At 37.4% G+C, this 27,552-nt stretch overlaps 1 long non-coding RNA gene across 2 annotated transcripts in view; it reads left to right on the forward strand.

Moving 5' to 3' along the window:
• Positions 1–27,552, forward strand: part of LOC115612166 — a 35,526-nt gene that overhangs the window by 3,315 nt on the left and 4,659 nt on the right. Inside the window, exons 2-4 of one of the 2 annotated variants that reach the window (XR_003992904.1) lie at positions 8,245–8,297; positions 22,570–22,615; positions 23,651–23,739. This is a non-coding gene — a long non-coding RNA (uncharacterized LOC115612166). Of the gene's footprint in view, positions 1–8,244; positions 8,298–22,569; positions 22,616–22,667; positions 23,740–27,552 lie in introns of both variants that reach the window. The other variant, XR_003992903.1, reaches the window with a different exon arrangement.

Consider the following 27,552-nt stretch of genomic DNA (forward strand, 5'->3'; position numbering starts at 1 on the left):
ACTAGAGTAAAATGTACAGATGTCATTATAAATTGGAATCTTCTACAAATATTTTCCTGTGTGGGATTTAAGAAGATTGCTTCTCATTTGAAAATCTAATTATCTTAACCTAATACTGCAGATGTGAATATGACTGACACTTTCATTAAAAGATAATTAACTAAAACTAGGAATAGACATACTTTAAAATACCCCCTACTGAAGATAAAACCACGACTATTCAAAGAGCATCCGAATACACCACAGGAACACGTGCAGATTTTTGATAATGCTATTCCAGAAATGGGGATAGCAGAAATGGTCACTAAGTCACAGTTACATGCAAGAGATATTTACAGCACCAAAGACCCCACGCAGGTGAACCATAACCTCCGAGCTGACATGCCTTTGAAGTTTGTGATTCCTGCGATGCATGTCAAAACCTTGTCTTAGGCCTCAAACACCAAAAGCCAATAGGAAGGTTTTATCACAACCTCCCATTAAAAGTGTGCACACAAAACAACAACAAAACAACAAAAACCTGGATAGCAGAAATACACACCTCTCTGGGCCCAAAACCTTTTGCTCTAGGAGAATATTTTGCAAGTACTGGAAATAATGCTAATAGGAAAATCCCCACCTGATGATGAATTAAAGCTGCCCTTAAGGAAGCGCAGGCCAGTGTCAGGGAACAGAGTTGCTAAAAGCAGATGTTTAAGGTCAGAGTGAAGGTTTTGGAGGAGGAAAAAAAAATGAAAAAGAAGGTCTTTGGAAAGCAGAGGGGGGGAAAAAAAAGGACAAATAACAAACTCATCAGCCTGAAAGTACAGCTATTCCAAAAACCAGAGCCTGCCAATAAAGCGGGGAAAGAGCCCAACCCCAATCCAGAGAAACCTTACTTCAAACTCCAGGAAAATCTCCAAGACTGTAACTTAAGAAAACGTCAGGGGCACTTGAGGGTTCGTGAGAGCAACTTTCTTCCTTTTTCAAACCTCACCTAAGCCTTGCACCAGCTCATCAGTGAAAAAAATGCGAGCATTTGTACGCAGATCTCCACAAGCGCTGCGCCCTGTGAGTGAAGGTACTGAGGAAACTGGCGATATTCTGCATCGTTGTTTACACGGTGGAAAAAAAAATGCAAACAAAGAGTGAAAATGAAATCTCTGAAACCCGTTTACAGTTATCAGATTGAGGGGGTATGATGGAAAGAGGGCTTTTAGATTTAAATTGTAAGAGAATCGGGACTCTGAGATAGAAGGATGCATTGTCCATTCAAGTGCATGCCTGAAGGATGGCAACACATTTCCTAAGACTGAAGACAATTAAATACAATGTGATGAAGACACACCTGAGAACAATACATCTATTTCAAATTCAAGTGAAAAAACACGTATACTTAATGTCACAGAAGAATAAGGAAACGAAGATAATTTAGTTTTAAAGTCGTCCCCCTGCACCCGCTTCCCCCCTCCCCCCCCTTTATTCCTAGTGCTTTTTTCCCTGTGAAACATCAATATCATTAATGTCATTAATGTCAAAACACCAAACGTCAGAACGGTCAAGTAATTCTTTTCTGGCTGTAGATTTTTTTTCCCCTTTCTCTCTTCTTGGAGGGGCATATAGGTTTATGGTGGACTTGAGTTACAGCTAAAGGAACAAAGGCGGGGGGGAGGTGGATAGAGGCAGGAATTGCGAGAGGAGAATCCACATTTTTCAGGGTTTCTTCCGCCACTGTTTACTGTCCTTCTTAACGTTTTCAATCTTTCCTCTTTTTCCCTCTCTGTCTCTCTTTTTTTCTCTCTCCCTAAAAATAGCAGCTATCAGGGCGGGGGTGTGTGTGTGTATGTGTAGGGAGAAAAAAAAAAAAGGCACTACGGGATGTTAACAGTTTAGAAGAAACCCGGGGATGGCCACGTAGCTAGGAAAAATCGAAGAAGGTTAATTCCGGGAGGCAGCAGCAGCAGCAGGTTTGTGGGATGTGATAAGTGCGGAGAGCGGCGCGGGCTGGGGGAGGCAGGCGAGGAGTACCAGGAGCCAGCATCCGCGGCCGCGGTGCGGCTGCCGCCGCGGGGCGGTGCGGGGCAGCGGGCGGTCTCCCCGGCGGCGCGGCGCGGCCCGGCCCGGCCCGGCCCGGCCCGGCTCCCGCTCGCCTCCCTCCTCCCTCTCTCGCTCAGCTGATCGCCCCCGAGGACTCTCGCCTAACCTCTCAGCTCCTCTCCTCTGGCCTCGGTGGACCCCCCGCCCACCTCCTCCGAACTTCTCCTGCAAGCACCGTTACACATTTTGGGATTCTGTCTTTTTTTTTTTTTTTTTTCTCCCGAGCCTCCTGTTGAAACCACAAAAAGCTCTTGATAATGACGTTACATTTCAAAAAGAGGGAAAGGGAAAAAGGAAAGGACACTAAAAAAACCCTCAGCCTTTTCTGTCCTCCACCACCTCCAGCCTCAGCCCCAAGGAAAACTTATTGGCCTGAGCGAGACGGATCTGGTGGGGGCCAGAGTCCAGGACTGACCATTCTTCAATAGACAAAGAAATCCTAGCCCAAACCGGGCTCTGTTACACCACGTCTCTCCGCCAAGCCCATTTCACTCCCTAAATCTGCGCTGCGGACACACAGGGGCACAAGGATCTGCATAATTACAGCCACAGCCGCTCCTCTTTTTAATAACCCGACATAATTCCCTAATAAACGTCCCCTGCCCCCACCTTCTCCTCTCCCCAGACCCCAACCCAAGGGAAAGGGGATCTGTGTCTTTTTACTGCGTTCCCTAAGTCTATAGATGAGCTCAGTTTGAAACGAGGTATTACAAGATTTCAGCGTTACAGACCCTTTATCTAAGCTACAGACACTTTCAGATCCCCAGCCCCCACCTCCTCTCCTTTTTGTTGTCTCTTCTCCTCCCGGGGGCTATTTGACAAAGGCAGTGTGTTAACTAACATTTTTGTTTAACTCAGCAACTTCTTTTCAAAACATACTTAAACCTGATAGCAATCTCCTGTATTTTCTTTTTTCTTTTTTTTTCTTCCCCCCCCCCCCCGAGGTGAAATTGACTCTAAACCCAAAACGTTTGGCTATTATTAATTATTTATTTCTTTGCAGGTATCACGTATACAAATCTATTGTTAATTTACAACGCCCCCCCCAACTCCCCAAATCAACCCAAATCAACCACATTCCAGTACACACTGAAAAGGCAGAAGGAGGAAAGGGGGGAGAGGGGGAGGGAAAGAAAACAAAAATCCCCGATCCGATTCCTGGAAAATTTTGTTCGGGGGGGGGGGGGGGGGGAGGGGGGAAGGAAAATAAAAAAAAAGAAAGAAGAAGAAATAAAACAATAATAACAGATTACATTTCAATTCTGCCCTCACTGCCCCAGATTCAGCATTCACCTTCTGAAAGTACGTCTAACGAGCAGTGACTTAAGAGAAAAATCACAGCCGAACAGTACAGACACCTCGCTGAGATTTTGAGCTTAAATAGTGCCATTCCCGGTGGGCTTTTTGCTGTTGTTGTTATTTTGGCTGGAGCCACACAAAACCGCGCACCCGGACGTTACTATAAATAAAAGCCTTCCAGGTCTAAGTCTGCTGCCGGCGTTTCCTCCGGAGCCTTAACAGCCCTTTTCCAGCTCCTTTCTTGGGCAGATCGCGGGGATTAAATGCCCTGAACCTGAGCTCCTGGCCTTGGATGGGAAGAGGAAGAAAAAGGGAGAGGGAGAGAGAGAAAGGCGAGGGTGAAGGAGCCAGGCGCCCTCTGGGCTTTCAGAGGTCAGAGCACTGTCAAAGCTCTGACCTCCCTCCCCTCCCGGCAACCACCCCAGTGTTTATAAACAAAAACAGTCAGGACTAACCCCAAACAATAGCAATTCACCAACTTCACAGGCGCTTCACTAGCTCTTATGCAAATAAAGGAAAACGACCGCTTACCACCGCTCCCCCCCATCCCCTCCAGAAAGCCCAAGAGCATATTTCCAGCAGTGATACATCCAAGGGAAAAATTTTTACATTCTCTCCTGGAAAAGGACAAAAAGGGACTTCAGAAATAAAACGGTTCTGGTAGAAAGACAGACAGAAAGGGAGAAAAAGCCAATAGAACTACCGATCTTACTGCAGAAAGAGGAAAGTTATGAAATATTTATACCTAAATCCAACAATCCACACTGCCAATAAAGCAGGAATCTTTGTTGTGTAGACAATATGCTAAACTACCTCTGTGACAAGCAGCGATTATAAAGCAACCAGGAAAAGTTATTTTCGCCCAAGGAGCCAAGTTTTCAAAGAAAACGTGTGGATTTTACAGCTAAATAAAAGCCACCACCTCTGTGTTGTCCGTAAAAACTACACATAAATTAAAAGCACCGTTAAAAGAAAAAAACCTTCCAGTAAGCAAGCAGCACATCTGATCTGACTTGCAAAAAAGTATAATTAAAACCATCTTTAATTACAAAAAGCAGCAAGCGAAAACTAAATGAATCAATGCTTTCTCCCCAAAATGTTGTCCACCAAGGTATAGAAATGATAGTTCTATAGTCCTGCATTAAAGCATAATTGAAACTCCACAGTTCAGGAATTGATTACGCGATAAGGAAAAAAAAAGAAAAGAAATGAAAAAAAAAAGGTCCTAATGATTTTCAAACTTTTGTTTAAAAATGATGAAGAGCAGAAAAGGTTGGATGAAAAGTTAAAGGAAATATACCTCAAGAGAAAAAAGACCATCTCCTTTTCTTCTTTGTCTATCAGTCTCCAGTTAAAGCATATGGAAAATGTTTTCAAAATGCCTAGATTTGGCACATTGTCATTGCAAAGAGAGGAGCGCAGTGATGCTGTTATAGAAAATGGGAAATAAATTCAGGATTGGGTGCTGCCTCCTTCAATGCGGATTTATCTAAGTTTAATTTAATATTCCGCAATCACTGTATGATCGCATATAATTCACCCAGATTTTTAAGGGCTTTTCCTAAATATGTTGACCACAGGCACAAAGTAATTTAATCGGATTATTTCCTTCTTTTATTTATGTTTATTTTTCTCATTAGAAACACTTTAAATTGCAATTGTAAATAATAGAAATGATGGAATATTAGTTTTGGAGTGAACAAACGCTCAGAGAAGGCGTTAGGTTTATTAAAATCATTTTGTACGTAAAATCAAAAAGCACAAAATGGTTGTTTGTAAAACACTAAACCTTTAATCGATTTATTGGCATTCCGATCGATTAGATAAACGGAAATCTATAGTAAACATAAAAGCATTTAAAATATTTTTCTCTCATTTATAAACAAAACTTCTTTTCGGTAGAAAAAAAATTATTATCAAACGAGTAACAGGAAATTCTTCAGATATCAAATTACGATAATAAAATTATTTCCACATGGAAAGGGATAATGACAATGATGATAGTAATTATAATAATGAATAATTCAACAGTCCTTTGACATATATGGAACAGCCTGGTTCAAAACCAGCTTTTGAAGGGGGCTACTTTTAGGGGATTTTTTTTTTTTTTAACAAAATTGAATTTTGAGGGTGAAATGCTTAGATCAAGTGACAGTTTAGGTGCATGTGCTAAAATTGCGGTTTTCTTTTTTCCCCTGCATTTTTCAGGCGGGAGGGTTCACTTTGACATCACCCTTTAAATTAAGTTACCACTTCTTAACAGAAAATAGGTATGTAAATCTATAAGCCACCCTTGAAACTGTGGGGAAAACAATGTGTCTTCACGCCAGGACGATGGGGACCCTTTACCTTGTAATTGAAACGATTTGCCTAGCTCACAGTGTACCTTCCAGATTACAGAAAAATTCCGCAAGCAATAATGTATTTGACCATTTAAGTGAAAGAACACAATTTATTTAGGGGTGGAGGGTGGGGAACTGCAAGCCGGAGAAATGCAGCAATCAGAGCTTGTGGCATTCTGGCTGCGCGAAGAGGAAGTGTTGCTGTAACGGGTATTATGTTTATTTGATAAAGAAAATCAATGAAAGTGGCTGTAAAGTAGTTAGTGAGGCGTGTGTTTGGGACTCGGGTTGAATAGTGACTCCAGCGGGCTGGTCGATGAGCTCTAAGAGCTCTGGAAATCTAACCTAACCCTCAGAGTGAGCTCTCTCTCACTCAGTGCTGCACCTTCCTCAGGCTGGGAGACTTCAGCCCTTGTCTCCTCCCTCTGTCTCCTTCCTTCTCTCCCCACATCCCTCCCTCTGTCCCTCCTTCCCTCTCTCCCAGTTTACCTCTCCTGCTTTCCTTCTTCCCATCCGCTCCAACTATTCCCTCTCCCGGGTTTATTTGCTCTCCTTAATCTCTCCCATTCCCTTTCTCTCTCTGACTTTCCGCCTCTCTTCCCATCTCTGCCGTAGCTGTTTCCCGCCCCCCCCACCCCCGTCCTCTTCCCCCACCCCATCAAGCAGGTCCTCTAAGTTTTCCTGTACTCTTGCAGCCTGCCTCCTTCTCTAATTCTCTTCCTCTCCTCTCAGGTCTCTGCATTCCTAAGTTTTCTTCCAGCCTTTTCCTATCTGTTTTCACCAGCCAAATTTATCTCTTCTTTTGGACTGGTTCCTCCGGACATGTGCTATATTAGTAATTATCCCCTTCACACACCCGTGCTGAAGGGATGAGCACACGGCTCTCTCAGTTGGGATATTTTAAGCATTGGTTACTCTTCAGTGGTGCTTTATTCTAGAACTTCTGCAGCTATTTCCCCCTTTTCTCCCGCTAATCTTCATTCCCTTTAATTTACAACAGAAGTGTTTCTCCTCCTCCTTTTCATTTCCTACTTTACATTTTCCTTTGGGGTTTCTAAATAGTAGTATGTCTTTTGCATTTCCCTACCCCTATGTCTTTCGTTGTTTCACTTCAGCTATTTTATTTACCCTGTTGCTACAGGAATATTTCTTTTCTTAACAAGTTTATCTCCCTGACTTTCAGCCCCAGCCTATGAAAAAGAAAGGGGGGAGGGGGGGGTGGTGGTAAAAAAAAAAGAAAAAAAGAAAAAAGTTGAGCTTGTGGATCATTTCTGCGAAGTAACTTGGTTTCGAACTTCTGGTTTGGATTACGTGTCATTATCTATTTTCCCTTATCGCATCCCCCGCTGCCCTCCCCACCCCCTCTTCACTAATAACATCTTTAGTGTGGTCAATGTTAAATATGACAGGTCTCTGAAAAATGCTTCCTTTCCAGCTCTCTGCTGGAATTCATTACTCGCCCCACTCTTCCCACTGCGCGATGTCTGCGGGGCCGCCTGCGCGGAACCCCGCGGAACCTCCGGGCCGCTGCTGCCGCGCTCGCAGCTATGCGCAGCAGCAGCTTCCCGCTGCCTTCCGCCCGCTGCCGGGCAGCGCCCCCGCGCCGCGGAGCCAGCGTTATGGCAACCCCAGGCACCGCGCGGGGATTGGCCGCAGGCGCTGCGCTCCCGCGGGACCCGCCGCACGGCGCCCGGGAGGAGCGGCGCTTCCGGTGGGGGCTGCCCGGGGCAGGCGGCTCGGGGCACTTGGGCAGGGGGAGCGCGGAGGGATGGGAGAAGGCTGTCCCCTCCGCGGTCCCAGCAGGTGCGAGGGCGCTGCACCGGGAGCAGCTTGCCCCGCGCAGCTCCGCGCTGGAGGGCGTGAACTGCACTGCGCTGAGTGCTCTCTGCTGCCAGCGTCCCCTTTGCGGGAAGGAGGTCGGCTCTCCCAGCTTGTGTAACTGCCGTCCTTGGTCTGGGGAACAGAGGTGGGGTTTGGGGTCTGGTCCTTACTCCCTCCACTCCTCCCCGACTTCTTTTTTTTTGTTTCCTTCTTTTTTTTTTCCTTGCTTTTTCCTTATTGTGCGTCGATTGTCTGGAGTGGGATCTAGATGAGGGATCCCCCCTGGTGAAGTCACTCGTGCTGCTGGCTGTGACACATGCTACGTGTGTCGCCTTTGTATGGACCTGGTTGGGCCACATGCACTTAGCCTGCAGTTTATTGCAGGATTTGCTTTTCATATGTGTGGTGAATGCTGGAATAAAAAAGTATTTCAAAGGGTACCACTGGATTTAACGTTTCAGGCCTGCTGTAGGTTTTAAGTAAACCTTAACCCAAGGAAATGATTGGCCCAGGTTAAATGGCCCTACCCTATCCTTTGTTTCATTATTTGGGTTCTTCGTTCTTCTGTTTTGTCCTTGTGATAATTCTTTTTAAGAAGCTGGAGGAAAAAAATATCCAATTTATTAATTTCATTCACAGTGACTGAAACATTTTCACTCTTTTATATATGGCTGGAGTTATGTTTAGACTTACTTTTTCTCTATAGGTTATACACACGAGGTGAACAGAATGGCCCTGATCCTGCCAGTCCCTTTTTGAGTGAGTAAATGTAGATCTGGCACTTCATCAGAAAATCTCAATACCGTCAGGGCCTGCTCTGTTTGGTGAGAAGTCTGATAAAATGGCTTTGTTTGTTCCAGGCACCTATAATGTTACCCCAAACAAATGCTGTCATCTAGCTCATATAATTCTGGTTTGCTAGAAGCGTGCTATATATTTTTTTTTTTTTGGACTAAGCCTCTAATAGCTATAACTTTCTGTTTTGCTTAAATGTGCTTCAGGGAGGGATGATAGCTTTTACTTTCAATGCTTCGTAATACCGACACAGGCACAAATGAGAATGAATATTTTAGATAGTTTTGGACAAAAACCAATCCACAAACAAGGCAAACAATGTAATCCAAAAGTCTTACTAACTAAAACCCAATGTAGAAGTGTACATTTTACAAATACTTGCCTGGGAACTTAGACTGTTAAATTCTGTCAATATCTCCATCACCCCTGAAATTATTGCTCACCTATATACACAGTGACCCCAAATTGTCAGAGAGAAAGCCTGCCAGTTGTAAATCCACACAGGGCTACAACAGGATTGCAATTTATTATAAAGCAGAAATGTTACTGAAGGGAAAATTGGTGCCTATTCCCAGGTCCACACCTGAAAGGAACACACTTCCCAGAAGTAAAGATCTTACAAAGGCTTGTTTAACACTTCTTGTGAGACAGCATCCTCGTATTAGGTAGATTATATTTATTCTGAATTATTCTTAACCCCCTATGAATGCTTTAAAAAAATAAAATCAAAATAAAAATGACTACTGACATTCAGGAACACCTTGAAAAAATTAAAACATTTTCTTATGTTGCAGACTTTATGCATGACAGTACATTATAGAGTAGTCAAAATAGACATGTACTTATTCCTTCTTTTTCCAAAATGATCTAAGCTTGGAATAATATTCTTGTTTCCTTCTGAAATTATTTTAATGAGTGCAGAAATAATTTTAATCTAATTTAAAAGAGGCAAGTAAGGACTATTACAAAATTAAATTTAAAAGTATGTTTTAATACTCTGAAAGATAGATATGGAATATATGTATTTTGGGGAAGATTTTGTACATGATGTGGAAAGGGCTTATTTTAAACAAGTGTGTATGTGCATTCCTTCAGACGACAGTGTGCACACTGTAGGTAGAGTGACAGGATTTTTGATTTTTGGTCTACTTATTTTTAACAGAAAATAATTGTAATATAAGATATGCATAAACAAATTCAAAGAACATTTGAAATGTATTCATAAGGATAAAATAAATTTCAAAATTTAAAATAGCATTGATTATGAAGAAGTGTTTGTAAAAACCCTCATTCTAAAAAGGTGGTCACATGAGTTTTAAATATTTACTCTCCAGATAAACTTCTGACTGTAAAAAGATGCTAACCTGCATACACAATGTGGGCAGTTTTCCCCTATCAGTTCATTTCTGGTGTCAGTAATAATAATGAATACAGAAAAAGCATGTCACTCTTTTGTCCTTAAACTCCTTTAAAATTATCTCTTCACAGAGACATCCTTAGAAATTAAAAGTACCCTAGGAATCAGTATTTCCGCCAAATAATAATTAAAAAAATTAATATACATACTATTTCCCTTTCTTTTTCAGTAGATAATTGTGAGCTTTGATTGATAAGCTAATCATCAGTAAAAAGAAGGAAATAAAACCTAAAACTAAACATGCTATGAGGCAACAAATAGATGTTTTCCCATTTATGCTGAAACGTTTGGATCTTCTTTTAATAGGAAGCCTTTGTAAATTATTAAATTGCACCTGATCCAGTTAGTAATGAAATTAACTACTGGCAGGTTAAATGCTGTTTTCTGTGTGAGAGTCATACTTTAGCCCCACAGACACTTCATATCCCTGTTCCACGTTCCTTTTGTTAATATAACATTATTCAAACTTCTATTTTGTGACTATTGTAATAAGTAAAATTCACGCTTGTGTGTATATGTATGCACAAACACGCAGAAACAATTGATTTGTCCCTTCTTCACACAAAAATATTTGCATGTAGCTATGTATTTAGATGCCTACAAAAGTCTGCCTCGTTTTTGGTTTTGGTACAGTAATTAAGGTAGCAGGAATCAGATATGGTTTAATGCTGAACTTTCAGAATTTAACATTAGAGTTCCTGGTTCATCTACAACAGGATGGATACTGTGTTTATAGAGTTGATTCTTGACCTTACCTGAGTAAGTACTTTAAGTTAAAGTATGAGATGCACCTAGAGGGGTAATACATTGAGTTTAATAGGAAGACAGTTAATAACCTTTTTTCATCCTCATGCACTATCAATCATGGCTGTCACCAGCCTGCTGAATCAAAGCAAAAGTGTTCTTCACAGATGACTGATTAGAAACACAAAATCACAAGATCCATCTTCATGGTCACTTTTATTATAGTCATTTTTAAACTGACAGCAACCTGCTCAGTTTCAGCAGGCTGGGCATCACAAATAGTGTCACTCAGTGCAGCTAAGCATGAGAAGATGTTGGCTGGATTATACTTAAAAATAATTAGGCCCAAAGCCTTTTGTGGAAGCAAGAAAAAGGATTTTCTTGGTTCCAGCCCTGTCTTTTCAACACCAGCAGCAGCCTATGTTTCTACAGTAGGTAACTACTGGAAAATATTTTCATTCTTCCACTTCTATGAATTAATAAGTTTTAGGTGGCCCTTGGATACTTTTTAAAAACAACACCCTTGCTGGTAATGTGACCAATCAGTTTCGGTAGAATCAGTCTTTAGCAGAGGCTTTACAGTAAGTATTATTTGTGTGGGGCAGTGATGAACTGCTGGTTTCCAGCCTTCTGAGGGATATTGCAAAAGCTAATTACCTTGTTAACTAGATTTGTTTCAATAACATTGTCTCCTGTTCAAATAAACTAGCAAACAGTTCAACAGTTTAAGGTTATTTAGAAAGTAAATGGGCTCCAGCAAATTTAACGTCAAAATGGTACAGGCAAGAGGTAGAGGGAGAAAGAGGGAGAGAGGGAACACAGACACTAAGTTGTGCTCTGTTCTGGTATGTTCCTGAAAGGCAGTGAAATCTAATATAATAAAAGGTATCCAGTAATGTTGAAAATGAAAGGTGTTTTCTTTTTTCTTTTTTCTTTTCTTCTTCTTTTTTTTTTTTTTTAATTGTAGAAATATGGTAAATACTGAATTTACAATGTGGGTTACAGTCTTCAAGCTTTGTACATACTGAGACAAATTGCATAAATTGCTATTGACTCCAAATGGTGCTTTTCTGTGTGAAAACTGTAGGATTGGTTCCTTAATGTAAATAAAAGCCTTTCACTCTACTTAACGCTGCTTAACATGGGTAAGAAAATAATAGATTCTGATTTGGAATTTTGATTCAAGGACTGATGGAGTGAGAAGACAGCCAAGACTAATTTTTAAATTAGGCAGAAGCTAAATAGGCCTCCCTCAAAACTCTTCAAAATCTTTTCCCCTTTTAAAAATTTAAATTCCACTTCATCTTGTGAACACAAAATAACATACCAGCTGAGCATAATTTTAGAATTATCTTCAGAACTCCAATGAAATGGTGCATCTCGTTTGCCACTTAACTTTAAACCCCAAAAGGTAGTCATATTAGTAAACCTGATTTGTGGGGTTGTGATTCCCTTAGTACGGCTCAAAGGACCTTAAGCACTGTATATCTAAAACTCTCTGTTAAAACATGCTCTCTAACCACAAGTGACTTCAGTGGGATGCAGTATGGTACTTTTCTTGCCATGCCCCTTGTAGTGCCCCTTCCCATCCTCTTCTCTCAAACTGGAGGGCAATTCTTTGACCAAGCAGGGCTCTGTCAAAAGGCATTGCTGCTCATTTCCACCTTCAGACCTTACTCTGGCTTTTCTCACTAGGCTATTCACACTCTCACACATCCTTCCTTTCAGTGGTGATGAAATGAGGTATATACAAACATTCAGACAAACTTTCTTATAGACACATGGACAGACACACAAAGCATGATACATACATGTCTTCAAAACTATACAACACGAACTGGCACACAACCACTGGTTCCTAGATAGTTATGCTGACATATTTACACCAAGCTAGTCATGCCAGGAGAATATCTATAATTAAAGTATCTTTAATAGTTTTATAGTATTTCCATGTACTGCATAAACAACTGTGAGGCTGAAGAAGGAAAGCGGGAAGCAAAGTAGGCAGTTTTATATCCAGTTGAGATTTGCATGCTCTGTAAGCAGTTTGATTATTTTTTCCCAGTTAATGCTTATCTTAAGGATATAATTAGCATTTGATAATATGGTCCCATGTAGAGACTCCATGTTTGTTAAAGTGGTTTTAACATGCGTCTCTATTTTCTGCTGAAAAATGGATACACTAATGCTGACTGATACCTGTCTAAAAATCAAAAGGGCCAAGTATGTCTGCATTTAAATTTATGAGCATTAATCAAAAGCTAATCAAGCAGAGAAACTAACAATGCCTACTGATAAATAACACAATCATATTTTAATAAAGATGCTTTTTGGAGCGGAAATAACAATGTTATTTAATTTTTTTTTCCCATTAGGTATTTTTAATAGTATATTCTTGACATAAATACCTAAAGAAACTTGACTGTAAATTATTCATGTGCACATTTGTGTGTAGTAAGGACCCATTTTAAAGAAATCCTGAGATCTGAAAATATAAATACCTGCATCAAAGAAACAAAATAGTACATTTGTTTGGGATACAAACACTTTCAAGTTTCAAGTGGAAAAGCTGTTCTTCTTCCTAAATATTAACTAGTACTAATCTACTACCTAGGGGGTTTTTTTTGACTTTTCAAGTCTAGTTACCATTTGAGAGTACGGAAAACATGATCAGTATAGCTTAACTCAAGCACAGAGTAAATCCTTGCATCTCTAATAATGAGCATAAATAGGATGAGCAATGGTAAGAAATTTTGTGGGTTTTTTTTCCTGTTACAGGTAGTAGTCACAGGTAATAATCATTAAAGATATTTTAAATTCCTTAAGAAAACATCAGCCTGACTTTGTTAACTTTTAGAATGTGTATGTTGCTTTACTACACATGCTGTATCGTCCCAGAAATGCTGTACTGATCACTGTGTGCTTATTTACTACATTAATTCACTTGCTTATCCAGAAGAACCATTACAACATATTCAATGACTGAATGCATATAAACATTTTGTAAGATTTCCCAAGATGTAATTTACATAACAAATAAGTAAAAGAATTTGCACCTACTTGAGTAGTTACTAATGTATTTGGAAGAGAATAATAGTTAATGGGTAGGTACATGCACAGAAGACAGCAGCTGAAGGACAGTGAGGACAGTGTAACTTTGATTTTAAATACGCAGATCTACCCAAGTAACAGACCAAACAGTACCTGCAAGATTTCTCTTTCCAAAAGCACTTATCCTGAACATATTTAGACCCATGAAAAACAGCCCTCAAACCCTTCAACAGCAAACACAAAGTATTTCCATACCACACCTGCCTTTTTACTGCCTGAATATGCAGCTATTTCTGTCCTCACTGTCTTTTTTTTTTTTCCCTTTGGTTTCTGAAATGGTCCTTGTAGAAGCTTAGAGAAGGGAGAAGGCTTTTCTATGAATGTCAGGTTGTGACGAATGTGTGTATGTGAGTGAGAGTATGTGTGCATACGGAGATGTATTAGGAAGGCTAGACTGGTCATCTTTCAGCATTTCTCTCCTACCTGGGGTTCAGAACCTTAGCTACCACTCATTGAGCTTTAAAGGGAAAAGAGCAGGGAGCAGACCCTGCAAAATGCTTCTATTTTTATATTCAAATTACAACATTTAGGATAAAGCCTGTAGCCTGATATCAATATTCCTAGTGGCTAACTGGTTACAAAATTTTTACCTTCTCTCAAATGCATTTAGGTGTGTGTCGGTAAGTTCAGATGACTGCTTATGAGAATTTAAAGAGGATTCTGCATTTTGCCTTTTTTCATTTTCTAAAATATTGATCACATATTATAAAGCAGGGATTTCTGTTTTGTTGTCTTTTTTGTTATTATTTTTCTTTTCTTTTTCCTTCTTTATACTCCCAGACCTCTTTCTTTGTCTTTTTTTTCCTTTTTTCAAATACAGCAAAACCAAGTATTTTTCTTCCAAGAAATAGGAAGACCACCTATTTTTATCCTGCTGCTGAAGGGTGCACATGAAAATTGTAGTAGAAACATCATGGATATGCTGCATACACTAAAACATGTGAATCTAATGCAGACTGAAAACAACAGAAGAGCTATCTTATTTGTCAAGTAACAGATTCAGGGATAAGCACATACACTTTGTTTTTCTTCTGTGTTTTAGTTGTAGTCTAAATCATAGCTTAGATCATAGTCTGATAGGCTAAAAGTAAAAAGTGAATTTTTGTATGAGTGTCCAACTAGGGTTTTAGAGCCCTGTTGTGGAATGCAAAAGGGGCAAAAGCAAAAAAAAATATTTCCCCAAACTTTCTTGTCTTTATGATAAAAAAATAGTTTAGGTGTTACAGAGGGTTTTCTTTTTCTTTTTTTTTTCAATATTTGATCTTTCTTTGTAGTTTTTATTCCAACTTAACTGTATTTAGGCCCTGTTTTCATCTTTGTAAAGCACTAGGTTTTCCTTCTTTGTAAGCTATTCTCCCATAGTGCATCTTAGTTTAATTCATTTTTAGCAAAAGAAACAACCATATTCAATCTGGAAACCTCCTTCCAACATAATTTAGCTAGACCTTTTCTTAGCAAAGGTTTTCTGGTTTTCATTTTCACTTCATACTCTCAAATAAAAGATCCTTTGTTGTCTACCATTTGATTGGACTTAATGAAAAACACTCCATTTTAACTTAACAGTATTTCCCTTTGAATTTATTATATTTAAGGACACTGTCAAAAATCAAGCATTTAATCTCAAGTTTTTATACTTAAAATTATATTACTATCATATGGTTCAATGAGGTGATATAAAAAGTATATTGAATAGATTTCAAAAAGAAAAGTGAAAAACTAGCCTCATTTTAATATGAAACTAAATACTATGGCTAATGTGCAGATTGGGTATGGTAGTTGACTTTAAAGACTAACATGTGACAGGGTGCCAACAGCTGAATTGTGCAGTATTGACTAAATGAGGTTCACTGATTTGTATTGAGGCTAATATCTTCTTTAAACAATTCCGTGTAAATTGTGCGTATAAAGTCATTGGAAGCTATTTCTCAGGACAGCCTCGCTGGCTAGCTACCTGCTGGAGTGAGGAAGATAATCAATAGAAAGAAATAGAGCTGAGCATGAGACTAGGAAGCTTCAGAGCAGTTAGTGCTGATAAAAGTAGATGATGTCAATATTTGGGAATAACACAACTCTAGGATAACAGACAAAAGAGAAGTGCATATGTTGTAGGGTGTTCAAACAGGGGCAGAATTAATGCATAAGTGGCAGATGTTGCCCCAGGCTGCAAAAGACATTATTTATTCCAGGTATTGTTAAATTCCTAGTGAAACACCACTGCTCAATATAGTATATTAAAATTATATCTAGCAATGAGAGAGTCAGAATGCTTTTTACATAAGTAGAAATTCTCAGATACAAAGAAGCAGATGCACTCTATTGATACAGAGCATTTTCCACATATCTCCTTGACCTCATAAGGAAGATCCTCTGTCAGAAATGAATACTGCAAAAACAGTGCCCAGTGCTCTCTAATTAAATGAATATTTAGAACTAATATTAAAAATAGTAAGAAAACTAAAATGGAATGGCATAGTTTGGCAGAAATTGATTCTTTACTTGTAAAGATGTAGACATCAAGTCCACTCCCTTCCCCTCGCCCCCCCCCTCCTGCTTTTTTGTGTTTAAAGATTATTGAAACAAAAAATTCCCAATCCTAATTCAGAATTATAATATGGTGAATGCTTTTAGCCATAGTGTCCTTATTGGTAGTGAAGTATTGGTATATTTTTGCTAATTTAATAGTAGAAATCAGGTTTCTTCTTGCTGTCAGGCAATGAATTTTTGTTCTTCTATGCTGATCTTTCTGTTGATGTATTATGACATAGTCTGTCAACATGAACAGATATGTGAAAAGGAGATTGGGTGACTGAGACATGCAACCCGAATATGGCTCCTCTTGAATTTTAAGCATATTATCATGTTTGGATACAGTCAGTAGAAATGTAGGATTTTTTTTTTTTTCCCCTCTCTAAGGAAAGCTATTATTTTGATGTAATTTAAGCAAAAGCAAAACAGGTGGACTCTGACAAGGTCCTAAAAGGAGAATGAATGAGGTAACTTCAAAACATACGCACAAGACCTTAAAAAGCTTTCACGTCTAAGTTAATAGCCCTTTAAAACTAGCATTTGCAAAGCACAAAAGTTTTTGTGTAAGAAGAACCAATCCAGGCTTATCTGATTATTAAATATTACTATAGTTTTTTAAAAAGTTAAATAATTCCACAAGCTTTACATGGTTTTGTTGTCACAGATGTTTTTATTGTTTGGTGCTAGATATCTGGATTACATCAAGTAGGTGATTACTATGTCAGCTAAAAAGGTCAAGTTCCATAGTTTTTGTTTCAAACCATCATAAAGAAACCTTTCTATAATGACACACATGTCTATACTGTAGATCTCTCCATACACATTTAAAAAACCCCTTCTGTCTGAGACACGGCTTAACAAGGAAGACTTTCATATTTTGGTAGTTAATACATTGTCAATATTTATGTCTGAGATAAATACTTGTGTACTGAAATAATTAACTTTTCCACAGCAAATTTCTTATTAAAATATCAAATTTAGTCACTAAATCTACATTTTTTATCAGTAAAATATGTTATTATTAGAGTGATGTGCCATAAAAGCCTTCTTATAATTTATTTTTTTTGGGGTTGCTGTTCTTTAGTTTTCATATGTGCCATCATTCCATTTTAAAATTATAAGGATGGGTAAGATTCCTGTTTAATACTTAACTCTAAAGAAATCTTTGTTTCCAATAAAGCATGCATTTTGATTGGGACATAGTCAAAAAATCTTTAAAGATATATATATCAACTAATTTGTTAATCTTGTGCCACTTTTAGCATTTGTCACACATATAGACCAGGAAATTGGCTTCATCTCATTCTAGCTCTGTGTTGAATTAAAAACCTCTACTGCAAAGAAGAGCATGATGTGGGGAAGGAATAAATTTAGTTCTTTCTTTAGTAATGCACATATATTTCCATACATTTCACATCCTAAGGGAGCGTATGAATGCATTCAATAAATATAAAACTGTAATTCCAGGAAAAGGGAATTTTTGTATTATAGATTTCACATAGTCCTTTATTCTTAAAAGATCTGAAATTATAAATGTCATTATGTTTTTATTCTTTTATAAAATACAGGATATACAAAAAATGAAGGCATTGAATTGTAGGGTCATTGGTATTTCTGAGAGTATTAGCTAGTTTAGAACAAAAAGAAATATATTCAACAATAGAACTTGGAAATTAAGAAAATATGAGCTATGACCAGCCAACCTAGTTCTACCTGACATATCTTAAAATCAAAATCATATATGTAAGCATTTATATGGAACGATTGCCTATCTTTGCCTTATATATTAAGGTCAGCAAAAAGTGCAGTTTATGGATAAAGGGCAATAATAGAGAGGTAGCCTTTAAACATGATTAGTTGGTGTCTATTAAAGATGTGTTAAAATGAAATATATACTGCAGGTGAATGAAATTACGAACTCCTACTAGGATGATAGACTTGCTATATGTGTATTTCACTATACCTTTAAAATATTTGTGAATTTGACTGCATTCTGAGGAGACAGAGCAATGTGGTAGATTTATGAGGGTCTGATGGAAAGAGGGCTGGGAAAGATTATGGCATACTTGTTTAGAAAAACTGAGAACTGAAGGTTCCTGATTTACACTGACATATATCTAGATGAAACTATAGTTTGCAAATTGCCTAGAGGAGCTGTCTTTTATAAAGTGTTTGATGGCTACAGAAATGCACATATCTATTCTAAAACAGTCCAAGAATACTGATGCAATATTTGCAAATGAAATTTGAATTTTTTTGGATTTCCTTAAATATTTTTGTTTTTATGGTCACCTCACCCAATCCTGCTCTGATCACCTGTGCTTACTGAACAAGCAGCATGGTTAGAGAAGTTTTGTTGCATTATTTTAAATTCTCAGGGTAGCAGTATGCTGAAATGCTCTCTAAACTGCAGGACCAGGAGAGATCAAGCTGTACCTTAGGCACTTCTTACCTTTCTATGTTTCTATCTTCTATGTCTTTACAGTTAGAACAGGGAAAGATGATGTTATAATTCCCAACTTTCACAATTAATGCTTTTCCAAAGACTTTCAACTTTCATACTATGTTGTGATGCCATTACATACATTTATTTTGAAATTAGACAAGGAATTACAGATAAGGCATGCAGTTTTACCAAGCACTGTAAGATTTCTTGCAAAGAAATTCTAAAAGCCTGGTAGATTCCCTACTCAGGTCAACTTTGCTTGTTTTATTCCAACTGATACAAGGTAGATGACTTGTCTAGGAGCAGGGGACAGGCTGGCTTTGCACTATCATTTTCAGTACATTAACTTCCTCTTTCTTTAGGAGCTGTTACTTTTTAATCTTATTTAAAATCATTATTATAATAGTGAAAATCTGTATCAGTCAGTACAATTCTACTTTCATAATTCACATTTTATTAATGTAATTAAAATTGGTATTTACTGATGTTTCAGGAGCAAAATTATGAATTTAATATCAACTTAAAATGGATGATGCTATGCATTCTAGTTCTGTCAGCATATTTTCGAGCCAGGTGATGCATTATGCAAATATTAGGTAATATTTTACGTAATAACCTATCTATTAAGTGAGACATTTTTTCAGGATTATAGGTACACTTGGTCACCAATTATATGTAGAAAATGGTTTTTTTTCTACACACAGATGTGGAAACAGGATTAAAATATCAACACTTTTAAAGATTTCACTGGCTTCTAATAATAAGATAATAAGCGTGATCTGCTTGTGTAAACTTTTGGTTGGCAACAGAGAAAACAAAGTTTATGATCAAACAACTATTTACAGTTTCATTACAAACATGTTTTCAGTACATCAATAACTTTACCAAAGGCTTTTGTTACGAAATTGTAAGAGGAGTTGTACATCTGTGATACGCAGCATGCACTCAGCCATCTTCCTGAATGACTGGCATAGTTTTCTTAAATCATTAACTCGTCAGATCAGGGCAGGTATGCCTGGATCTTTCTGGATGTTTGGATAGTGCCTAGCATAATATAATGTGTATTAGAATATAAGGAAATAATTGGCACTTGTTAGTTATAAGCAGCAGTTGTTAGCATAGGCTTTCTAGCATCCCAACAAGCAATTAACCTCAGCATCAGTCAATCACCTTTTCCTAGTTAACTCACATTACACTTTGAGGACAGCTGCCATATTCTTGTGGAAAAATACATGTAACTGTGCCCCTAACTGTCATGTGAGTTTTAGACCAGTGTAACTTTATTCTATTCAATAGAGTTAGAGCTTTCTAAATAAAAGGGTAATCAAGAAAATTATTTTTCTTCCATGACTGTAAATTAGGAGCAAGTACACTTAATTAATTGGAACTACAGCTGTATAAAGCTGTGGCACTGAAATCAGAATCTATCTTTTCTTTCTGTACCGAAGAGGTGAAAGAGTAGCACTGTATGTAAGTCAATCAAAGTAATGATGTTGCTTAGCAATGTAAATGCAAAAGAGTAGATTGCTGATGCCAAGAAATTTGCACCCACGTATTGCACCTGTCAGTGAAAGAGAGGTTGCATTGCAACTGCAGTGTAGTGTGGAATTAATGCCCTAATTAATGACTTCTTCATCTGTATTAGATATGCCTGACAGGACAGTATGGTGAGGTTATTTATCAGCTCATCATTGCTATGGGTGGCAGGAGCAGCTAGTTTTGTTCTTTTTTGTTCTGTTTTTCTAGGATGTAGTAAATACTTTCAATCTATTTTTGATAGGAATAGATGACCAGAAATGGGTTTATGTTTGTTATTTGTGTAGATCACATAGGTTGTCAGTGGGTTAATATAACTGTTTTTTCCCATTTCCCTATATGTAAGAGTGATTTTTGTGGGAGAAATGTGTGAATGAACTGAACTGTGATTTAAAACAGGTCATTTTATTTCAATAGCAGGAAGCAACTTCCATAAATGACAACTTTTTTTCTTTTGATAACTCCAGTGAAATACAGAGATGACACCTGTATGAAGCATTATTTTTAGAAAGAGGGACTGGGACACTTCTCCCCTGACTATTGAAATGACATATAATATCGTTTCTTTTACTTCTTCTGTGAGTTCTGTGACTTGTGCCTTGGTGTGTGACTGCGATGTGCATTTTTTGTTGACAGATGTGAATAAGGTATAGAGAGCACTAAATAAAATAAATAAAAGTGTGCCTGGTCCAAATAGGGAGCAATACGCAGGATAAATTAACAAAAAAAAAAAAAAAAGAGAAAAAAAAAAAGGGGGTATTAACTGTAAACTTGTTTCTTCCTGGTCAGTCCCTTTGAGAATAAACAGGCCGATGTGGAGTATTTTTCCAGCAAGTGATGGAAACAACAGAAAAAAAAAAAAGTTGAGACCTGTAAGGTATTTTAACACTGCTTTTAAGCATTTTACATATTCAATTCTAAATAAATACATCTTTCAGTTAGGAATCAGAGTCTATTCAGCTCAGGTACGAAAACCATGGAATAGAAGTTTCTTTTTTGTTTCACAGAAGTTTATTTATTATTGCTTAATATTTTCCATCTTTTGCAGACAGAAATTCTTTTGGGATTGTTTAAATAATAGACTTTTTAGTGTATTATTTTTGGGTGTTCTTTTCAAATAATCACTGCGGAAATCATTTTAAGGCACATTCTAATCTCAAGTCACACTGTAAAGTTCTTATTACCAGTTGGGCATTACATTAGTGATAGTAACTTTTCAAGTATAAAATCGTCTATTTGTTAAACAGTCCTATGAAACCAAAATACAACTAAGTTTAATTTGATCATGATAATATGTTTTCTTCCACCTGTGTCTGTAGTAGTTAAAAATTACAATTTTCTGATCACTTTTCTGAGTTACTATTTAAATGAGTTAGTCACCCTGATTAGTTGAGTTACGGAGTGGCTATATGAGCAGCTTCACTGGCAGCTCCAAAGGAACAGTAATCTCCACCTGGGGTATGACATTTAGCTAGAATGATTGAAAATGCTTCCTTTTGTAGCTAGCACAGTTATGGTTAGAAAGCATAGTCAAGCTATGCTTATATGAAGCCCTCCCTCTGCTAATGCAGAAATACAAGATATTGTGCATTCTGCAGAATCACGATAAAACTGTTTTTTTGTTTTTGTTTAAATGTTAAGTAAATGTCATGGCGCAACTATGGTATAATAAGAAGATATATGAAACTCGTTGCCTGTGACAATTACATGCTTTAAGATCGTAAAATGTTATGGGCTATATTTCTGCTTACGCTATGAAGTGCACTACTGAAAACAGTTCTTAAAAGGAAACTAGATTATTTGGATTAAAATATTTTTCAGTAGTATGATTAATTATGTAAAAACATGGAGAAAACTGAGAGAAAGTAAAATCATATGAAGCAGAAGGAAGTGTCCTGACTGGTAGAGATGAGGTGAGAAAATGTTACATTTTGGTATAATGGTTTCCTGGTAGTACATCTGCTGAAATCAGCATTATGGTATGGACCCATGATGGTCATTAGTTATGTAAACTCATAATACAAACTTGTAGTGTGTTATGAGCGTGGCAAATTTATTAACTTTGGGGTTTTTTAGACTACCTGGTGCTTTTACTCATGTTTAAAGATGGTAGATACAGAGAGACAAGGATAGTTCTTTGTTCTGACTCAGTAACAGTTCTGTTGTCTTTTTGCCTAGGGAGATAAAGGGTAGTCTTGGCCATTTAACTTGTGTCTTCAGCATGTCCATGCAGTGTAACACACTTTTGCTTCTTGGTAATTAAGACCAGCCATAAAAATCCATTTAAAATGGTGATCTAAGAAATGCATCGTTGTCAATAAACATGAATTTGTAGCCTTAGTTATCTTTGATGATTAAAATGTATGGTTACATAACATAAAATGGTATTAATGATTCAGTCTAAGTGCTCTATTCTGATATATTTTTGTACTTATACACACATTTTCTTTTCCTAGGTACCTTTTTAATGCTGAAATGGGCATACTAATTGTGAACTGTGTGGTAAGAAGCTCCTTCTAAAATATTCACTAACTTATTTACTGGAATTTAACAGGCTCTGCTCTTCAAAGCTTTCCTTGCCTTTAATCACGTGAACAAACCTTTCAAGTCATGTTGTCAGCTCGAGATCTGGCAGAGGAACAGCAGTGTGGAAGCAGCCCCTGCCATTAGCCAAGGTACAGAAAGGAGCTGGTGACCTGCGACAGGACGAAAGACCTCACTTACCAAGATTTGCTCACGGTTATGCTTCTGGCAACTGACATTTCAATTTTACTCAAAGCTTCTATATCTGTGTCATCAGATGAAGCCCCATGAGTGGTGGCAGAGCCTTCTGAAACTGTGGCCTTCATTTTCAAGTTTGAAGAGAAAAAACTATTTACATGCCTAAATTCCAGAACTTGCTGTTCAGAGGTCACTGATTTACCCACTGCTTTAAGCCATTAAGGTTTCCAAAAGCTCTATAAAGAAATGGGACACAGTTTGGGGCAGAAAACTGTTACTGTTTTTCATTTTGTTTAGTTTCATTTTTGTTGTATCATTTGATTTTTGTCCTACTAGAGGAACATGAAGATGGAATGTTTCTGTCATTGCTTACAATGAATGACTGTTTAAAGGGACTGTCAGAGTTTTCACACTCCTTAAGATTGTTATAAACTGAAGGAGAATGTCTTTTAATTTGTTAGGATTTCAGACTTTCTTTTGTGAGGAAAATTATTGATTAATGCAATGACTGCTCCTTTGTTGTTTATCACTCTTCCAACTCAGTATTTTTATGTTCTTTGGGTTATGAATTTCGGCAAATGTCTACTTATGTGTTTTAATATTGCACTGTTGTTTGGTTTTTTTGTTTGAGTGTTTTTTTCATTTAGACCATTTAGAACATTTCTCATGTTCTCCTGAATTAGACCCTTGAATTTAATGACAATTCATACAATTCCCAGAAACACATTGTTACCAGTAAGTGTTGTGTACCAACATGGATGAATCTAGAAGTTAGAGAGGGAGCACAAGTAATGACTTTTTTTTTTCCATTCACAGAGGAAACACTAAGAAGTCAGCATTATTTAACAGAAATGAACAAATGGAAAGGTATTTATTTGCCAAACTGCAAGAGGATGTCAGAAACGGTAAGGATAATATAAAACCAAAAATCTAAAGAAATTGCTTAATTTTCTTAAAAAATAATTGGAACTGAAAAAGACCTCTCAAACTATCTCATAATGAAGAAAATCTTCAGGCAGGAAAAAAAAAAGAGTTTTCTAACACAGTGTTTAAGGTAAATTGAAGGATCATTCCAGGGGCTATTCTTTGCTGCTTTTGTGAGAAGTGTGTGAGGCAGTTAATCTATCTTAGTTCCCCTACTGTAAATAGAAGATGATAATGCCCACTTCTGTCTACTGTTATGCTGTCTTTAGATGCTTCACAGTGCAAAAGAAAAGTCTTTCATAGTGTACTTAAAAACTGCCTGTTGGACCTTAAGCTTTAGAGAGAAAAGACAGTTTGGGCTACACATCCTGAAAGTGCTGGTTCTTTAAGGCAGTAGTGGCAACTTTAAGGTTTAGTGGAGTGTTTTAATAAAAAAACCTCCTCTAGGAGATCTCATGAGCATCAGAATTCTGTCATCCTCAAAAAAACATACTTAGCATTAATTAATATGGCCCAAGTGTTCTTTTTCAGCTACTAAACTGTCAGAGGCTTCTTTGTCTGGCTAACATCTTAAGGCTCTTTTTTTAAAGATATCGCTGGAAGACCCCTTAGCTTGAGACCAATTCAGATTTGGACATATGGTGGTATGAAAAGTAATATGCAAATGCCATGGTTTTTTGCATTACATAAGCAGGCTGATTTAATTAGTATTTCTTGAAAGAACAAGACAAAAAAAGCCTTTAATTGTTATGAATCTCCTGTAGAGAATTTTGGTGACAGAACTGTTGCCATATGGCTGTACATATTTTGTGCTACATGAAAGGAAATTAGCAGAAAATTAGTGGAACTTGTAGAAAACCCATATAAAAAGTAAAATACAACAAGCAAACTGTCTCTCCATGGATTATACTGGCAGTACTGATGATGTCGTTTCTGACAATATGGGTGGAGTATTCTCAGGGTGGTGTGTATCCTGCCCCCTGCTCTTCTCAGGACTGAGCTGTTGGATTTGCCAGCAGCCCTGATTGCTTAACCCATCTGTCTTAGCAACATGAGATTGAAGGACTGTCCTAGACATGTGGCATTGCCAGAAAGGCAAATGGCTGGTTGTTGCTGCAGAGCTATGCCAGGGGACTGGGAGCACCTGAGATTTCTTCTTCTGCATATCCTAAACTGCGACCTAGGCTTGAGCCTGAGTGTAGCTTTAAGCTTTCACAACTGGGCTTGAAATGAGTTATGACCTGAAACACAGGTACAAGTATATAAGGTTAGAGACATTAAAAAAGTGTTCATTACTGTTTGAAACTTTCAGCATTTAGGGTAGGAAAGACAATTAAGCAATCAAATACAGAATTGTATTTGAGCATCAAATACAAAGTGGTTTATCAAAATATCAAAATTAGAAATGCAACATTTTGCTTTTTAGATTATCAATGAAGTGGCAAACGTACCTCTTACTGGCTGCTTTGCCAGCGGTAGGTACCAGCTCACAGCTGAAGTGCAGGTGTGTGAAATGCCTGTCACATCACTGACACATGTTCACCAGATGCCACCAAAGGTATCGAGCCCTACTAAGAAATAAGAAACCATAATTACTATATGGTACAAGGGGATGTGTTAAAATTGTTGGTGAATTAAAGATTAAAGTAAAGATTAACCCTTGAGAACAACCTTTCATTTGTTATCTGTCTTTAATTAAATCCAGAGTGCTTTAAATATATAGGGACATCTTTTGGGTTTATGTTTTAATTGCAAAAATAGCTAATTTGTGTATAGTTTATTCATGTTGCTATTTCAAGTTACTTTAATTGCAGTACATATGTAAGTTCAGGAAACAGAATTTCATTCCATCTGGTGATTACTTGTTTACTTACATTAATCATAGAGTCAGAAAACTTATAAATAAAAAAATAACTACTGAAAAATTGACTGAACACACTAGAGAAATTTATGTGACTAAGTGTGCCCATATGGAGCCTGAAAATTTCAACATACTTCGAAAATTTAATGTAGGAACCAAACAGGGAGTTACAAATGCTGTGATTTCCCCAAGAAACCTATTTTTCCTACTATTTCAACTGCTTTATATATCAAGAGTAGATTTATATAAAACAGCTTCTGAAGCTATTTACATTTTCTTTTTAATTCATGTATTACTTGTACTTACCAAGATTGAAGCTGTTTAATTTCACTCTACTGTGAATCTCTAACCCAAGTTAAATACTAAGGGAGACCTCGTATGTTAACTTAGGGATCAAAAAATGTTTCGATTTGAGCATATTGGGTTTGGCAGTAATATGTTTTCGGAGTTAAGCAGGTACACGACTCACCTGAGGAAGAGGTATGTTAAACCAGTATAAGTCGGGCACTTTCTAGATCGTGAGTCCTATCGTTCTTTATCTATCTTTAAAATCCACCCAAGTGACTTACAGACCATTACCCTCTAGTAGATAATTACTCAGGAGCATCTCCTGAATCAACAGCAAGCCTACAAGTGGACCTCTATACAGAGAGACATGGCCATCTTGACTCCTGTTCTAGACATAGAGGCCATTTTATGTTCTTAATAGTTTAGCTTACCTCTAATACACTGAAATTCTGAGTGATTTATACTGGCACAATATATTGGATTACATGACAAAACAGTGGTTTTGCTTTATCATTATGGACATTTAGACTACTCAAACAACAAGTTGCAATGCTATTCTTTTAAAACTCCAGCGCTATGAGAATATGCACATGTGCACAGCAGATTGCAGTTATTTCAGTAAAGGCAGTCTCTGCTTCTGCTATATATTTTCCCAACTGAGAGGCTCTTTTTTTTTTTTTTGAGGTTGTCATATGGTATAACACTTTTACTAGTCGACTCCTCCCACTTTCTTTCAAACGACATCCTGATTTTTGGCCTCAGAAACCAAACATATGCACAACTTGCAGAACAACACATGATATTGTTTCTGTATAACATCATACCAGCTGGGATATAAATTCTAACAGACAATTTTACGCGAATGAAAAATACCTACATTGAGACATTTTCCATAGTTATGCAATACATACCACAGTAGAGCATATGGTCTAGAGTCAGAGATCCTCACTTAGAATTATAACAGAATCCCCAAGTCAGGCCTCAGATCTTCAGACAATGTAATTTTGTATAGATCCTTCTAATTTCTCTCGGTTTTATTTCTTCTTTTTTATATTCGGTTTTGTATTTCTGAAATTCAACATCAGCTAGTTTGCTGGTATGTCAAAACCCCTCAAATTTTGTTTATTTGATTTTTTGGGTGTCAAGTGTAATAAAATTATTTTTTAACTAAAGAACAGCTAGTATTTGTTGAAATTCTAACTTGTGTCATGATTTGAAGATATGCCAATAAGAAGAACACATCATTTTTGGGCAATTTATTTCAATATTTATTTTCGTTAGTAGAAAAAGTCTTTGTTTCTAATTTGTCAGTGTTCAGATTCAGAATTTTTTTTTTTATTTTTTTTTTCTTTAGAGGCCTGGTGGGAATAGTAGAGTGGTTGTTTTGTTATTCTCCTTTCAGGATAAAGATTATATGCATAAGAGGGTTTTCACCCATGGTCTATAAACTTTAATCAAGTCACCCTCCGCCCCCCTTTTTGGTAATGAGATTGAGTTTATACTTTCACAGCAAATAATTTCCTCCTGTTCTCAAATGAATTTTGAATGCAATTTTGAGAACCATCAATTTTTTTTCCACCATTCCCATTAAAATATGGACAGCAGATCTGTGGGAATTATTCCAATAACTGCATCAGGATTCAAG

This window comes from Strigops habroptila, chromosome 1, assembly GCF_004027225.2.
Source record: "Strigops habroptila isolate Jane chromosome 1, bStrHab1.2.pri, whole genome shotgun sequence".
Lineage (NCBI taxonomy): Eukaryota > Metazoa > Chordata > Aves > Psittaciformes > Psittacidae > Strigops > Strigops habroptila.